This window comes from Toxorhynchites rutilus, chromosome 1, assembly GCF_029784135.1.
Source record: "Toxorhynchites rutilus septentrionalis strain SRP chromosome 1, ASM2978413v1, whole genome shotgun sequence".
NCBI classification, from domain to species: domain Eukaryota; kingdom Metazoa; phylum Arthropoda; class Insecta; order Diptera; family Culicidae; genus Toxorhynchites; species Toxorhynchites rutilus.
This window is the reverse complement of record NC_073744.1, coordinates 35,174,536-35,192,231: the sequence shown is the minus strand read 5'-3', so window position 1 is coordinate 35,192,231 and position 17,696 is coordinate 35,174,536. Positions and strand designations below refer to the sequence as shown.

General features: G+C 38.6%; 1 protein-coding gene across 8 annotated transcripts in view; it reads left to right on the top strand.

The window, feature by feature from the left end:
- Positions 1-9,908: 9,908 nt before the first annotated feature.
- LOC129763359 (hemicentin-2) overlaps positions 9,909-17,696 on the top strand; it is a 459,584-nt gene continuing 451,796 nt past the window's right edge. For 4 of the 8 annotated variants that reach the window (XM_055762340.1, XM_055762331.1, XM_055762335.1 and 1 more), the window contains exon 1: positions 10,065-10,461. The gene's annotated coding sequence lies outside the window, so the exon portion shown is untranslated. The other 4 variants (XM_055762336.1, XM_055762341.1, XM_055762332.1 and 1 more) reach the window with 4 other exon arrangements.

The following is a 17,696-nucleotide window of genomic DNA, read 5'->3' as shown; positions in this document are numbered from 1 at the left end:
CTCCATTGTTTCTATTCTAGCGGCTGCATAAGTTGCCCGTTATTGACAGCTCTGTTCGGAAAAGCACACAAATGGACAGAACAAATGTATGGGGAAATAGGAATACTTCCAATTTTCATCAATTTGAACCATATACAGACAATTTCGATTCGATTCGATTGGTATGCAAATCGTAAAAATCCGTTCGCAGCAAAAATAGTTATTGACATTTACTTTATTTAATAAAAACGTGACCTGTTTTCTGATTTGGCACCCTTAATGTAAGTAGTCCTACGTCAAAATATTTTGCACCATATGAATGGAAGGTATCGTCAAGTAGCATGTGTACGTTCAATTTTGTTATTGACTGTAGTTTCTATCTGTGTAGAAAAGTAGAATTGAAATTAATTTTGAGCGTGAAAACTAATCGATACTCATTGAAGTAATCGTGTTTCAATTGTGATTTTTCTTTCGTTCGATTGACAATCTTCAATCATTGATGAAGTTCATGTTAATTGCTAGTACGCAGTTGCTGTATCGAAATTGGATTGATCTAGTTCCAGGAAAAAACCTTGTTTTCGCACTTTATATCAATCGTCTCAATTAACGTCAGCCACTCAAAATATGACTTTCATGTCGGTCCCACCCCAATCCAGTGACCACTGTCTTATTCTTCTTTTGTTGAAAACAAAGAAATCAACAACACATTTTGAATAATCACCAAATATTTACAACAGCAGTCATCTCCCACCGGGACATGATAAATATTTGTCGCTCCAACCTTCCCCCCGCGTCCTGGAGACCAGTTCGTGGCGTTTGTTTTCCTAGGAGGCGAGACAAGATTCAGAAAAATCAAACTATGTTGTTTGGCAGTGGCGAAAGAGAGAAGCAAACATTTTCCTAGGGCTCAACGCAATCGAAAGTCATAATTTGTTACTTGACTGCTTTACGCGCATTCGTCTCGGATGGCCTCGCTTGAAGAACTTATGATGGCAGCTCGTGTAGTTGTCTTCAAACTGGGGTCGATTCTAATATGGAACGAAATGACAGACATTTGTGCAAATGAAGGTAGAAGAGGGAAAAGCAAAGATCCATCCAACGATTGAAAAGTCGTTCAAAACGATCAATTACGTCTCTCAGCCTTGGAACCGAGACAAATGTCTTTGTTTTCATTACTCTCATTAGGATCTGATTCCGGGCTAAAGATGGTATCCCATGTTCTCATAGTGTTGCATCTGCGCCCTTTGCCTCTGACAGATAGTGTCTACGTTGTCGCCCCCGCAATCGTTACAAATGTTCACCAGTGTCTATGCGTTGATGCTACTGTTGCTGCTGCCGCTGCTCGAGTTCTGTGACAATGACAAATGCCCTGGAGAGTTTCTCCTGCATCAGCAATAGCAGCACAAGCGGAGAGAACTCGAAACGTACAATCGCAGACACAAACTGGAAGTGGCGGACTGTCATCGGTGGTGCACAAGATTGATGAGTCAGTAATTTACGAACCAATGAGACAAATGTATGCACTCATCATGAAATTGAGCCAGCGATAAGCTTGAGTGTGAGCACAATTTTCCGATTTTCCGACACCACAGAAAAAAATCTACTCCAATCTAGATAAAATGCAAGAATTTACACCCGCGAGGGGTCGCCACGTCCTTCCTAAATCAGGGCGAATGGTTTCTAGTAACGCGAAAACTGCTGACCTTTTCGGGCGAAACGTAAACTGTGAAAATATTCAAATACATTCGGAAACGCGCGAGCTTTGGGGGTGAAAGTCCCCCCTTTCGTTCATTCTTCCCTACTGTTCCTTCTTTTTTGTGCTGCGTTTGCCCGTTAGCCACCCCGGGGACAAAAACTAATCTGGTGGACCGTGCGATTGTCGCATTAGCAGCATGTTTTTGGCGTTTCAATTTTCAATTAAAATGCAAATGAATTGCCAAAGGCCGCTTGATTTTTCAACTTTGCACTCGCACTGGATGCAGAGGACAGGACGGAACGGGGGCCTTTTTTGGGCAAAAAATTCGAGAAAATGTGATGGTAATTTGGAGGGAAAATAATCTTGAAGAATGGAAAATATCCGCCGAGTGATTTGAGATTCGTGCCCGAGATCCTACCGGTGGTGTTGGCTGGCCGAAAGAAGTAGTAATACTTTTTGGGCCCAAGAAGATTCTGTTTTGTTCGCTGAATCGAAAAGGTCATTTGAAAATGGTCAGCTCATAAAAGTGATGCTGCAAAGATCTGCTCTGGAGGGCAGAGATAAGAGAGAATAGGTCAAGAAGACGTATCTTCCAATCACTCTCGGTGGAGGTTAGCAATAATGTCGTAACGATTATCTTAGCTGGTGATTTGTGTTATAAATGAGGTAATTTTCTACGAATTCGCAATCTTAGTACTATCTTATTAGGGTGAGCATTTGGATCTGGCCTGTTAATTAAGTTATTTTAATGTTCTGTTTTAGGAAGACAACATCCGAATTTTTCCTGCTATTGAAATTCAATCGCCTGCACAGAAATATGAGACTGTATTCAATGAATTCTAGAAACTTAATGCAACCCTAAACCAGTAACTGAAAAATTTATTCATATAACTCACTGAAATAATAAAAATAGTTTTGATTATGAATATCCGCCATTCATTTATATATTGAACTAGCTGACCCAGCAAACTTCGTCCCATCCAAAATTTATTTTTCCTTATCACATTCACGTTTTCTTACGAAGCGCACATTCATGGGTCCAATCGCAGAACTATTCATTGATTGATTTCCTAACCAACTCTTTAAAATTATTTTATGCTATAAAATTTCAGAACTTCTACCAAAACTCGTCATTATAATATCGGATTATTCTCAGACACAATTCTCGTGCAAGATTTTTCATCCACTTGCAAGCAACATGTTTCTCTGTTACATGGAATAAATGTTTGATAAATAGAATATGATAGAATAAACACAGCCTTAAATCGGACAATTCCTTTCTCGAGTTTTGCTTTTATCAACACATCCGGCGATCCATTTTGATTTATAAAGGTAGAAGACGATATAGCAGTGCGTTTTATCACATTAAAATCCATTCCCAGTTTCGTTACCGAAAACATCAAATGGATTAACAACGCTTGTCAATATGTTATTTTAGAGCACATGCGATTTGAATTTTTCGAATTTTCCCAATTTCCTTCAGAGTTTTCCGAAAATTTTCAATAGTCATGTTTGGAATATGTTTGGTTGAAATATGTGCATTATTTTTATAGGACCCCCTCTTTTTTCCAGTGAGGAAGAGGTGTCATACCATCATAGAAACATTTCTCGTACCCAAAAACCCTCACATCCCCAAATTGGCTCCATTTGCTTGATTAGTTCACGAGTTATGCAGAAGTTTGTGTTTCATTTGTACGGAAGCCCCCCTTTAGAGAGGGGGGAAGAGTGTCGAACTATGATAGAAACGTTAATCGATCCCTAAAACCTCTAAATGATAAGTTTGATTCCATTCGTTTGATTACAGAGGGGAAAGGATTGAACCACCATAAAAAACAGTTGTTGCTTCCTAAAATGGCAGCCTATACAACTCCCCATGGGGGGGGGGGGGCCCTCATGGGGAGGGCAGGAGTGTCTTATCACCATAGAAACGTTTTGTGTTCCCCAAAACCTCCATATGCCTAATTTGGTTTCATTTGCTTGATTAATTCTCTAGTAATGCAGAAATTTGTGTTTCATTTGTATGGCAGCTCTCCCTTAGAAAGGGGAGAGGAGTGTCTAGTTTGCTTGGCCACATTGGTTGCGCGTTCGCTTAGTAAGTGATCGATCGTGAGTTCAAAACTCAGGGCCCTCATTTGACCATCTTTGTGTTGTTACAGAATAACTACGTCCACGCAATAACCATCAGCGATGGAGATCGATCCACGGTCGACATAAGATCGATTCATCCATACTACTGCTTTGCTCTGCAAGATACATCGGGCTGCTGTTCTATAAATAATTCAACAATGATCAATCAACTGTCTCCACGGTCCGTTCTAATTGGATAATGGAAGAACAGAAGGAAAACTATTACGCCTAAATGGCTACTGTGTAAATGTGTAACATATTCAATGGTATAGAAGGAATACTCTAATTCGGCTTTGTTACAGCTAAAATGCTGATGAGCCTAAAATTAACAGAAAGGAATAACAAAAATTATAGGAGGTTGTGTCCAAGATACGACCGCATTGTTGACGTAGAACTACGTTGTTATTTTATATAATTCGCTTGTTTAGAACATCGCATATTATTTTATAATGCTGTGAAATTTTAGAAATAACTGTTCAGTAGAATGGTATGATCGCTGTGAAATGATTTTTTTTGTAGAATCAGTTGACGATAATAGATTGATGATTCGTTCTTGCCCTCGCAGAACAATACACTAGCTGATCGTATGTCGCAATTTGTTTCATGTCAATGCATTGAAAATTTACCTCGAACGCTATTCCGGTGGCCTTTTTTGCAATTGACATAAACTCGGCTACAGTCGATTATATACTTGTTGCACCAGCACCATTATCCCACATTTCCTAGCTACATCAATACATCATTGGCACCGCATGGAAATAACAACAATGGCAATACTTGCAAGCAAGGATGGTTCCAATCGTATCAACGAGCGCTCGTTCAATTCTCTTATTTGATTCATTCAACGCACACAATAATATGTTTTAAATCACTCATGAAACAAAAAACTGACGTGTCAACGAAAACACTGAATGAACACAGCGTGAGAGTCATCGTTTGGTATTTGTGCGCGTGTTCATCGATGCTTGCTTGTATCCTTTTATGATTCGTTCGTCAGTTTCTGCCGTCGCTTTACTTTCGTTTCCTGATCCGATTGGGTGCTTAGCCTCGGTGCTTTGGATCGAATCGCTTTGTGATAGAGTGGTGTCGCTCTCAGAAAAGAATTGGATCGCAAGGCAAAAATGCGATGCGATGAAAATATAATTTTTCGATGTGCTAATGCTCGCAGGTGCGCACCTAACCGTTGTGGTCTAATAACTTTTAAAAGGAAAGCCAATAGGGTTCAGTTTGCTTACTAAATATTAACTATATATAACCTTCGAAACGCAATCTATAAATGCTTCGAGTTTTGCTTGTACAATATTTATTATAATACAAATTGTCAAAAGCGGATTTTTGTCCAATAGTGGAGGCACAAGTTCGCAGCCTATGGGGCAAACGATCGCACTTATTGAAATAAGCTTTTGAGATAACTTGTATCAAAAATCAATGATTTATCATTGGTAGCGTGTGAAAAAATCATTAATAGCGTGTGTAGGCATCATCCAAGAGGGAATGGGTAGAATTACTTGCTGGCTAGACTGATTTGTTGTAAATTTCGAAAAGGCATACGATGCATCCTCATGAAGCTAGATCTCGTCCCTCTAGTTTTGTAACCTGGTTGCATCCGCGCTGGACTTTGATGGCTTTCGCAAAAATACCAAATCTTTGAAGAAATCGTTTTGTCCAATGGTATGCAATGGCTGATCAGTTTCTCAGACTGCTCACTCTCGACTAGAGATGAAACGGCATGTTGATTTTATTTTCACTCCGAATGATCGAATTTTCCGGATAATCGAATCATAAAAAAAAAGGTAAACGTAAAAAAAACTATGATTTGCACTGACTTATTTGTATAATGCAGTATCTTAGCTACAAATTGACTAGCGGGGGAGGAGTAATGTTTTGAAATTCGAAAAAAAATCATTGCCTTGTTACAGCTCATGAACCAAAATATTATTCAAATGATCAAGTTCCAATACAAGCAAAAGCGTGTCATGTAGGAGCCAAGGAGAGTTCGATGAGATGGTTAAGCGAATTAACATTAGGGATGCTATGTTTTGGGTGGCCGAGGCTTGGGACGAGGTACCGAATGATTCCATTGATCCCGTTGTCGGCTGTAAAAGAACGCACGAACGCCTGAACGGTGATTCTGTGGTTTTCGGAAGACTCAAACTTTGGCGTCTTTACGACAACAGTAAGTAAAGTCTTAATGAGCTAAAATATTGTATAGTGTATGTTTTCGAGGTAATCTTTTTTTTTCAGGAAGTCCCATTCGTAAATTTGAGATGACCATTCTCATTGGAACTCTAATGCACATCGTTACTCATGAATTTATTTTTAAACCAAAATAAATAATAATTTGCAAGAAAAAAATTAAATTCAATTAAATCTATTCTGCGATAATATCGTAACATATGAAGATGCGAAATAGACATCTTTTGAGAATCCAATAAATCAAAGGACTATCCAAGCGGATTCAAAGATTATTCACTTATTTTGTATTCTTAGCAACAATCTCAACAGTCCTACCCCAACTTTTCCTTTTCTTTACTATATCTATGATTATTCGAAAGATCATATGATGCACTGTTGATAACCGAATTAAAACATACTAAACAGACATTACTCATCCTAACTACATCCATGTTTCATCAAATTATCACATTAGGTATGTTTAAATATTAAATCGATGTATTCATTTAAATTTGGAATTGCCAACGTATATAAATTTACTGCAGATAATCGAAACTAGTTGTATAGGCCAACCCCTTTTCCAGCTCTCTCCTCTATCTAGCTTCGTACAAATTTGTTCAAATAACTATATTTATAAAGTATATTAACAAATTGTTCAAAACTTTCGATTAAAAAAAATCAAAATCAAAATACTCCGGATGATCGAGTCTAAAATTCCGGATGATCGAGCCTCCGGATAATCGAGTCCGACCTGTACTTACTCTTTATTAACTTATATTAAAATTATTTCAATATAACCCCAAAAAATCATAATTGTAACCTTTTCTGTTATTAAGTTCTTAACAGAAGAAAAGCTGTTCAATATTCCTTGCAGCATACGTGATAATCTATTAATATTTGTTCTTCGCCTTAACTCAGTTTTTAAAGTGATTTAATTCATCCTCTTTAAAAAAAATTATTGATTGTCGGTCTGGGAGACCATTTGCGCGAGTATATTAGGGTTAAAAACAGGTTAAAAACGTTTTGTTGGGAGAAGTAATGGATACAATCTGGAACGTAACGTTATTTGATGGTGTGAAAAGTTCTTTCGGATTTACATTAGAACTTCATTTCTTTCCTGAAGAAACATTCCGCAAAAACTGAAATATGTATATTCGGAAGATTACTGTATCGTATTTATTTTCCATCGATTGGTGAAACGCTATACTCCACGCGAAAACTGGTAAATATTGACCATCCGGATAACATAAAAATTCTTGCTATAAATTTCATATCATATCTGTGTGTATATTCTCATGCACCAGACTTTTTTATTCGATGTTTTCTTCTTTACGTTACCGGTGGTCCTGTTTTTTTTTGGTCGTTAAAAGTTACTTGCTGGCGGTTTTCCAATGTCCTTTATGCTGCTATTCTTCGGAAGCAAACTACTGTACCACAAGCATTTACAAATCATAACATCTTTTATCGCATATACAATTAACCCACATTAATCTAAAATATGTATTACACCTGATAAATCTAAAGAATAAGTGGGGGACATTCAAAAACAACTGATCGAATAAAAATCGCCGCCCTGCTTATAAATATTTGTACGGTATGCATCACAATATACAGACATTTGCTGCATTGGCCCTTAAAACGCTTGCTGTCGGTATGATAATTGTTCAAATGAGTGCAATCACTGGAAAATTATCGCTTGGCGATCCTTCTCTGTCTCATCCGCACACAAATCCGATCGACGGAGAGTGAAGTTCTTTCTACTTACGAGACAGAATGAACTTGTCTACCACATGTTTGGATTCGCTCACTCACTGAGTGGTATCGTATGATGCGAGACGAACACATTGATTGAAGAAGTTGTTTTCACATGCTGAAAAAAGTTGGATGCTTTCGTCGATTCTCTCGTCAATCACCAACATTGCTTGCAAGTGACATGTGATGGCGCAAAACAACGAAGAACAAGCGATGTTCATTGCTTTGAATACAGAACTTGACTGAAAATTTGCCAGAGCGAGATCCACTGATCCCCTTCATTCTCCTTCTTTTCCTTTGTTCACGGAGACTTTAAATCTTACGATTTCCCCTTCGTTGCTCGTCGATAAGTTGCTCGTTATTGCCAGCTCTGTTCGGGAAAGCACACAAATGGACAGAATAAATGTATGGGGAAACGGGATTGCTTCCAATTTTCATCAATTTAAACCATATATAGACTGTGGGATCGTAATAAATAGCATATCAAATAAATCTTAGGAAACTTCCGATTCGTTTGGTATGTAAATCGCCAAAATCCGTTCGCTGCAAAAATAGTTATTAACGTTAACTTTATTTCATAAAAACGTGACTTGTTTTCTGATTTGGCACCCTTAATTAAAGACGTAGTTCTACGTCAAAAAATTGCATAGCAAAAAGGGGTGGTTATATCTATGATATAACCACAAAGTTGACGTAGGACTACCGTTGTCTTAGTATTTTTTTTTTTTGTAAAGATTAACTAATTGATTAAATTTTAATATTTTTTCTACAATAGGACCACTGACAGCAGTAAAAGTAAAATGTTCAGCGGGGAGATTTAAAATTACGAATTCTCGGTATATATTTGAGAGAATGTAAAAATCTTAGACATTTTATCGTTCGAAGGAAGTGATTATCATACCACTTCGTTTAGCCGACAAAGAGATACCTACGTTCAAAGTCTTCCACCTCCAACGTAACGATCTCGTTTTCGGAACATGCACCCCAGAAGAGAAATGAAGGATGTAAGGCCTTATTCTCGAATACACTTCGAATACGCTTCACGGTGAAAAAAGAATGAAACGTATCCGCGATGCCAACGGTACGGTGTCAACATCTGGATACGAAATTAGTTTCCCACTAAACTTATCATTATAATATCAAATTATCTTCAGATGAAATTTTTGTATGAGATTATTATATCACATGAAGAAAACAAAGTTTTCCACTCACATTGAATATCAGTTTGATACGAAGAAGTTAATTTTCATTAATGATTTTTTATTTGAAAAGTGCTCATTCTGCCTGAAAACCCATTATTATCTTCGACGCTTCACTAACTCGTAAAACGTAGTTCAATGGCGTGCCGTTTATTTCGTTTCCACCGTGAAGTGTATTCGAGAATCAGGCCCGTGGTTCTGCGTCGAAAAAGGTGGTTAGTTACGAAAGATAGACTGAAAGAATGAGAATACAGGATAACAAAAAGTTTCGCAATTCGAATGTTTCTTCATTGGAAGCAATTCAATTGCTCCAGGCTAAATGCTAAATGCGGGAGTAACATCCACAGTGACTCACGGTTTTATTGACTGTGAACTACAATGCATTGCACATGGCATTCGCCAACACTTGGCGGCAACAAAACTAAAAATACATTCACAAATTGCAACTGAAACCCGAACCAATTAACAACGCTCGCGCGTCAACGCGCCTATCAATTAATCCTACTTGCAATCGGAACGAAAGAAGAAACGGGGAATGCATTTTGCATTCCATCATTGAGTAATAGCGTATCTCCCATTTAGCCCGGTAGACAACATAAGAGTAAAAGAAAAATCCTTTCATCTCTACTCTCTCATCAGATCAATCCCGTGACGCGAACACTTCCTCTCTCTGTGTCTATCACTCCCATCCGCACTCAGCTGTGTGTTCAGATATCGGTTTGTAAACAAAAACACGTGTCCTCTTGTCATCCTTTCTCGCCTTCGAAAGAGAGAGAACAAACTGCTCGACTGTGCAGTGCGCATCCGCGCCGGTCTCCTCAACCTGCCACTAGGGGCGCTCGCGGCGGTTCGACCTTCTCTGACTGTGTGCTACGGAATGACGAGAATCGGGTTCAGGAGCGATCGAGTTTGCTCTCCCTCTCTTTGCGCGGTGCCATGAGTTCGTGCAAGAGTATTCCGAAGAGGGAGTCTCGGAGAGTCATCCTTTGCGTGAACCGCTACCGCTCTGCCTGTTTGTTTCCGACGACGACGTTTTCGTCGTGTGCCACGGTCTTCGCCGTCGTCGACTCCCAGCGACGGGGCCACGGACTGCCATCGCTATCGCTAGCGAAGGAGGTGAGCTTTATCCCAGGGTCTCCAGTGAGTCAGTCACGGTTCGGGGCTCGTCGTGGATGTATGCCACACACGGTAAAACGGAATCGGTACCGGTTAGCAAGCGCGCTCGCGGTCGTTGACGCAGTGTGTTCGAATTGTCCTATGTGAGAGGTGCCGCTGATCGTTCCCTTCCCACACGGAGAACGGTTTGGACGGAAGGATTTTCGCCGCACGCTTCTTCCGATATTGCACTGGACCGGGCCCTCCTCGGACTGGGGCCCCGAGAATGCGTGTGATGCGCGTGGGAAGATACGGTTGATTTGTGACGTTTGGTGGGTTTCGATCTCGATGGATGCGAAAAAAAGTTTCAGATTTTTTTGTGAAACTTCGGAAAGCGATCCAGGATTCCTTCCTCATCCCTGGAATCGAATCACACAGGTTGGATATTTGCTGTTCTGTGGTTTTTCGATGTGTGAAGATACGCGGAGTGAGTTATGGAGAACCTCCTCCTCCTCCCCCGCAATGACGAATGACGAATGATAAACAGTGAAGGACAGGATTCTGGGCGTTTGGTTGGAGCGGATTGAAAAGGGCTGCGAGTGGAAAGATAGCGCGACGAGAATTGCATGTTGGTTAAGTGCGTCCCTCCCGCCAAACTTCCCCCCTCTGAGTGTATAATTGGTGAGGAAATATTTGTTGAGCGTTTGGGAATCCAGACCAGCGAAGGTCATCACGTCCGGGGGATAAATGGAGGATGTGGATTTTCTTTATATTTCATTTTCCGGTCGTCAGTCAAGTGCTACTGTGTGCCGGTTTCGGTGGCATTGGGGGTCCATAATGTTGTGATGTCGCGTGAAATGCTCGCGTGAATCTTTGATGTGACAATCATTGCTGATGCTGTGGTGCTGGTGGTGTTGGTGTGTGCATGTGTGCTCTCCGTAGAACGAAATCAAAGAAAGGCGCTCTGTAGTTGATTTCCAATTCTGCACACGAAGTGCGGCCGGGAGTTTTTTATGTGGCAACTAGCGCCAGCAGTGTACCAAACGAAAAAAAAAGTGTAGCATCGGCGCGTCATAAAACTGGCGACGAGTGTATGTGCCATCTCCGGGAGTAAAAAATGTTCATATGAATAAACGGAGGGAAAAACGAAAATTTCGAAGGCAAAGAAGACCGCTGGTGGAAACGAATCGGATGCTGTTGACATAGAGCAGAGAAAAAAAATCGAGTGTGTGTCCTATGATCATCATAATAATCGTCGCGTGAAATATTTTCCTCTCGGTGATATTTTTCCTCATTTTCCTGTTTTGTATTTTTTTTTCACAATATGTGCTGGAAGCGCTGGTATGTTTCACTTGCTTCTCTCGAGGAATTCTACGATTGTTGTCAGTTCAGTTGTCGCTGTTGGAGTTGGAGATGAATCGAAGACGTCCAATACGGATAATTAGAATCGGTCTGCTTCACATTGTTTGCTGTGACAGTGAAATATGGGACTCTCATTTTTCCTCGCACTGATAGGAATGAGACGGGAAAGAAAAAAAGTAAGATTGATTGCTCGGATAACACTGATAAAATTGACCAAACAGTTTCTTTTTTCACTTTTGCTTTCGGTTTTCGTTTTCTCTCCTGATAACATCAATTTTCCCCTCGCTGGGGTCCAGATGAAACAATCCTATGAAATAAGCAATAACAATACGGGGAAAAAAGTAATTCAAATTTAAGTCTCACCCATTTGTTTGATGGTTTCATCGATGGGGCGATGTTAACCAGGCCTACATTCCTAATGCAAAACCCGATACGCAGACGTATGTTAGAGAGTTTTTGAAACGTGACTGACGTGTTCGCATCCTACGAACGGGATTTCCTTTGGGTGCAAGTCTCTGTGTGCCATTTGGCCACACGTTTCATCCCAACCGAACGAAAATGATATCACGTACACTGATTGATGTGTATTTGATCGACCTTGGAAGGGTCGGCGAAAGGAGAGGGCGCCAGTCGTTACACGTCCCGTGAAAAATGTCCCGAAATGGTCTCGGTAATGGTTTTTTTTTTCCACGGGCCGTAGATTCTAATTTTTTCCTGTCGGCAGTGACTTATGTAGAATGTGTGTGTGTGCCATCGAAAGTGGTGAATGTGGAATTGGCGAAGATGCGGTTGCTGGGCCAAAAGTAATCGAAGCGAATACGTTCAATTTGAATTAATCGACTCGATTCTAAATACGCAGACCAGTTGTCGTGTCTTTTTTTCATATGAAGAATGGTTGGGATGAGACTCTAAAATTACACAAGCCATTGTATGCACAATGCATGTCATCCAAAAGATACATTCGACAAAAAATCAGAGGAACAGAGTGCGAAGTCGGAAAGTGATTTTTGACAAGCTGTAACTTCGATAAAAATCAACGCATATCGAGGGGATGCGCATCATTTTGAAGCTACAACTTTTTAGTACAGCGCGTACTCGATTATATACAGTCTCCAATTTCTTTTCACTGTATATAATCGAGTCGAAAAACATATTTTTTATACGTTTTTTATGCATATATTTTTCGTTTATTGAAAATAAAAGATGAACTTAACAGAATCTCTCAGGAGGTGATATTTGATGGAAAACAATTCTTCTACGCATACGTTTGAATTTCAACAATGACAGAGTTATTTTAGTACTTTTTTTTTGTTTCGGACTCTGTTGCCACAAACTGGCTCTACACTGAAAAGTACGCTACGTAAGCCAATTTTATAGATTTTATTTGAAAGATGAAAAAAAATAGTAGAGGATATAGTAGTGGAACATCTAAATCAATGTATTTAAATAACATTTTGGAAGTAAAAAATTTATAAGTTAGTAATTTTTAATTTCATCTCAAAAATAATATTAAACTTGATTATTTTTATCAATCAAATAAAAGCCACTAAATCACTCTACAATTTGTTCTTTGACGCCTAACTTCTACCTTTCTTAATTTCGCTGCAATATCGATATAAACAATTCCTGTGAAAATTCAAGCAAAATGTTCACAAATCGCCATTTTTACTCCACTGTACTTATAATAGCCTCTCAAATTTCACCTTAACGTTGAAAGGTTATATTTTTTCTTGAAATAAGTCATATTTGAACTATAACAAAAATTCTTTTCAAACTGTATATTATCGAGTCCAAAATTGTATATAATAGAATCACATATAATCGAGTCTGTATATAATCGAGTCCGACTTGTATGAGAATATTATATTTTTATCTGAGTGTGTGTAGGTTAGGGTGGCAATGGATGTATGGGGAAAATTTCATCGAATTTCAAAAACCGACCATGTAGATTTTGTTTATTGACCAAAAAAAAATGATCTGTGCAAAGTTTCAGCTCAATCAAACATGATTTAAGGGTGCCTCAAAGCGCTCAAAGTTTTGATTTTTTGATCCTCGAAAATTTTCTAAGGGGGGAGAGTAAAGGAAATTTGGAAAATCGATTTTTTTTTCGATGCCAAATGATTAAAAAATGCATGAAACGGCGAGATCTGGTGTCATTTCGAAAAAAAAATCTAAAAGTTCTAGCGTCAAATTGATGTACATTCCATCGATATGCGTTGATTTTTCGCAAAGTTACAGCATGTCAAAAATCACTTAAATTTTCTGACTTCGCACTCTGTTCCTCTAATTTTTTTGTCGAGTGTATATTTTTGTGGCTTGCATCTATCGTTTGGGCTCCATGATTCTTGCTATGTTATTCGATTACGGATTTGAGAATACACTTCAACTGATTTACTGGGATATGATGCACAATTGGTCGGTGTTCTGCCAAAACGAACCAAGCGCCAAAAACATTATTTTGAGATAATTCAATTTGAAGTTTGGGCTCCCACTAATTGACTGTGTCGGATCAAATCTATCATTTTACCGCTCAAGTGCTACAAATAGGTGGTCAAACATAATACTACTTTTTATGCTGTAAGCACACATCTTCGTCAATTTCTGATTCAGAACCTTTATGAAAATGAAAAAAGCAAAATTATGTTTCTGCTAGACACGCAAAACTTCGTTCTCTTTGCAGCCAGAGCGAACCAAGTACATGTTAGTTATTACAATAATATCATTACACAACATATTAGTATTATGTAACGGCTCTTGACTAATTTCATGAATGGTATATATTTTGACTCACTTTTGTTGTTTTTTTTACAAAATACTATCCTAATGAATGAAAACAAATTGATTAAGGAATGCATTACACTTGGTTCGTTGTGGTTGAACACAATTTTGAAAAATGCAGATCAGCGCTTTTTCACTTCAAGGGAGCCCTTAGGCTGTCTTACTTACCATATCCCGACGGCATCTGATTCCTGGAGCTTTCCGAAACAGAAAAAATTGTTAAAGATTCGGATCTGCAAGAGAAAATTCAGCCGTACTGAACGGAGGCTCAACATCATCAGATGACTCTAAGAAGGGAGAAGGAGCGGGGGCTGAGTCTGGACATATCTTCTTAGCAAAATCAATAATCCACTTTTCTGAATATTCAACTTCTTCATTTGAATGAGATGAATTTCTCAACTGTCTGGCAACTCTCCAAAGAGTGCTCAAGGAAGTCTCTCGTGAAAGCCCATTCACAAAATGACGCCAATAGCCTCTCTATTTAGCTTTAATGAAGCTTTTGAATTTACGCTCCAGATAAATGTAGTTATCATAACGTTCACGCATTCGATTTATCTTTATAGAGATTTGTACATTCTTGGTCCCACCACAGATTAGGAGGACGTCTACGAAACGAATTACTAGTAAAACGCTTCGTCTGAGCATCAATAGCACTGTCAAGAATTAAACCAGTTAGAAAATTATATTCTTCCAGCGGGGGTAACTCATGAACAGATGCCACCGACTCTGAAATAATTGAAAAAAATCTCTTCCAATTGATTTTTCTAGATAAATTATGCTGAATATTTGTTGTTTCAGACGATTTTGAATTATTTGAAATGGAAATAGTGATTGGCAAATGATCATTTCCAGGTGGATCTGGGATGACTTTCCAATTACAATCTAAAGAAAAATAGGAAGAATATAGGGACAAATCTAAGCAACTAGCGCGGCCTGAAGATGGAGCAATTCTTGTTACATCACCTGTATTCAAAATTGCCAAGTTGAAGTCCTCGCAAAGATCATAAATCAAATTGGCCTTTCGATCATCGAAAGACTCACCCCATCCAATTCCATGAGAGTTGGAATTACCCCAAATAAGATTAGGTTGCGGTAAAAGTTCAACTATATTCACAAGATTTCTATAATTAAGCATAGTTCTTGGAGGAATATAAATAGAAGCAATGTACAAATCATTAACCTTGATACGTGCCTGACACGCAAGAATTTCAATTCCTGTGACTAAAGGCAGGGGAATCCTGTAAAATGGGTAGCATTTTCTAATACCTATAAGAACTCCTCCATAGAAATCATCACGGTCTAAACGGATAATATTGAAATCATGGATATTAAACACATTGTCCGAACGAAGCCATGTTTTAGATAGAGCAAACGCATCACAATTCAAAAAATGGAGCATTTGCTTGAAAGAATCAAGTTTAGATAGAATACTCCTACAATTCCACTGCAAAATAGTGGTTTTCCCTGACTCATCCGATAAATTAGGCATCGAAATTAATGAACGAGAGGAGGGGCCACTTTGAAGTCATTTGTTTAGCTATCTAGCTGATAGAAGGAAGTCAAGCAAAAATTAAACCTTTCATTGGATCTGATATTCCGAAAAAATCAAGAATCCATTGAACAATTGATGAAAAGGAAATACCTCCTGAAAAAGATGAGGGTTCAGGAACCAATTGAGAAGTAAATTGAGAATGGCTTGATAATTCAGGGAAATGAACGTCATAATTTGAAGATCTCCAACCAGGAGGGTTATTCTTGGGTGGAGCAGAATAATTAGAAGATTCTGGATTGTTAGAGATCAATCCTCTTTTTTTAGATGGCTTAGAGGAAGAAGCAATTTTTCTCTTCCTGACTCTTCCTGTGATTACTGCATCAAATTGAGAATCCGAATCATCATCCTCCGATAAAACAGAGAAAGGATTTTCTGAAGCCTCGGGTACCTGAAGAGAAGCTGCCTTGAGCATTTCAGCGAAGGATCGATTAGAACGATCCTTAAGTGATTGCTTGAGTTTCATCGAACGTAATTTATAATTCGGACAATCCTTAATTGCATGAGGAACATCTCCACAAAAAATGCATTTATCAGCATCCTTGTTACAAGTGACTTCATCATGGTCGTCTCCACATTTTGAGCATTTCCTTTTATTACAACAGTATCTTCTTCTGTGACCTAACTGATTGCAATTAAAGCAAGTCATTATTTTAGGGGTATATAAACGAACTGGAAGACGAAGTTTATCAATAAGCACATAATTTGGAAGTGCAGTGCCTTCGAAGGATATTCTAAAAGAGCCAGATGGATAATACTTTTTTTCTGTATCCTCAGTTTTTGAAGAGTTCAGAGATCTCACCTCCAAAACTTTAATATGTGGAATATTTGCATTGTGGAAGATACCCTTAGCTTTTACAAAACCTTCAAGTTGAAGAGATTTTTCCGTAACTGCACCATCGATTTCAAAAATGTGAGCCGGAATATAAACCTTATATTCATTAGTGAAAAAAGAGTTTTTCACTATTGCGTTAGAATCTTTGTAATTTGAGAGCACAACGCGAAGTTTATCTCTATTGATTTTCGTCATGTCTAAGACACCTGAGTACTTGGACGTTAGGTCTTTGCAAATTTGAGATACTCTTAGAGATTTCCCTTTGGGACGGAAGAATACCACCCAACGGTTTTTCGATGATTCTGGAGCGTTCTGGTATTGTCTAATACTTGGAAGTTGAGCAGAATTAGGCAGAGATTGTGTCGAAGAGCGGAGAACAGAGTCACTATTTGGTACAGACGAAGAGGTTGACTGTGATTGTTTTTGCATTTTTCCTGGAGAAACCGTAAAACCATCTGGAGGAGGGTCAAAGACCTTCATTTCAGCATCGGAGGATTCATTACCCTCCATTTTCAAAAAAAAAAAAAGAAAAGGCAAAAAATTGAGAGAGAAGACTCTGTAGAACACGTAAATATTAAATGGTAAAATAAAAAAAAACAATAAAATAAAATATTTGTATGTACGTGTATATGTACACGTATGCGTGAAAGAAAAATAAAACGAAAACTTATCTTAAAAGTATCGAGATATATGTTAGAAAACTTCTAAAATCCTTGAAGCGGGTCCAATGGCAACTTCACACTCCAAACACTTGAAACACTTGAAAAATAATTCCGACTTCAAGAAAAATCCTTCCTTTCAGTATATTGATTCCGCTTCTTTCGAAATTCCGTCAATATATTGCTGAAAAACACAGAAAAAAAGGAACGGAAAATACGTATTTATTCGTGATGATTTGAAATATACGTCACATTTTCCCAAGGCTTGCTGCTATATGAATGCACACTTTTGCCCCGCACTACTCTACGTGAACCCGAAAACGTTTTTTTATTACAAAGCCAGTTGGAGTCAGGAACTAATCCAGTTTCAAAAACGAATTCGCTATTAGATTTGACTCGCTGCTATCGACGAAGAGCAACAAACAACATGTTTGCGTACAATTCGGGCTTTAGCCTCCATGGTATCGATGGATCAACCGTTCACGAATGG